The sequence below is a fragment of the Physeter macrocephalus genome, chromosome 8 (assembly GCF_002837175.3).
Source record: "Physeter macrocephalus isolate SW-GA chromosome 8, ASM283717v5, whole genome shotgun sequence".
In the NCBI taxonomy this organism is placed as follows: Eukaryota; Metazoa; Chordata; class Mammalia; order Artiodactyla; family Physeteridae; genus Physeter; species Physeter macrocephalus.
Window position 1 is genome coordinate 158,338,871 of NC_041221.1, and position 739 is coordinate 158,339,609.

Genomic DNA, 739 nt, shown 5'->3' on the forward strand with positions numbered 1-739 from the left:
GTTTTGATTTGCATTTCTCTAATAATTAGTGATGTTGAGCAGCTTTTCATGCCCATTTTTGGATTGGGTTGTTTGTTTTTTTAATATTGAGCTGTATGAGCTGTTTATATATTTTGGAGATTAATCCTTTGTCCCTTGATTCGTTTGCAAACATTTTCTCCCATTCTGAGGGTTGTCTTTTCCTTTTGTTTATGGTTTCCTTTGCTGTGCAAAAGCTTTTAAGTTTCATTAGGTCCCATTTGGTTATTTTTGTTTTTATTTCCATTACTCTAGGATGTGGATCAAAAAAGATCTTTCTGTGACTTATGGCAAGGAGTGTACTTCCTATGTTTTCCTCTAAGAGTTTTACAGTGCCCCGTCTTACATTTAGGTCTCTAATCCGTTTTATTGGATTTTATTTTTGTGTATGGTGTTAGGGAGTGTTCTAATTTCATTCTTTTACATGTAGCTGTCCAGTTTTCCCAGCAGCACTTATTGAAGAGACTGTCTTTTCTCCACTGTATATCCTTACCTCCTTTGTCATAGATTTGTTGACTATAGATGCATGGGTTTATCTCTGGGCTTTCTATCCTGTTCCATTGATCTGTATTTATGTTATTGGGCAAGTACCATACTGTCTTGATTACTGTAGCTTTGTAGTATAGACTGAAGTCAGGGAGCCTGATTCCTCCAGCTCTGTCTTTTTCCCTCAAGTCTGCTTTGGCTATTTGGGATCTTTTGTGTCTCCATACAAATTTTA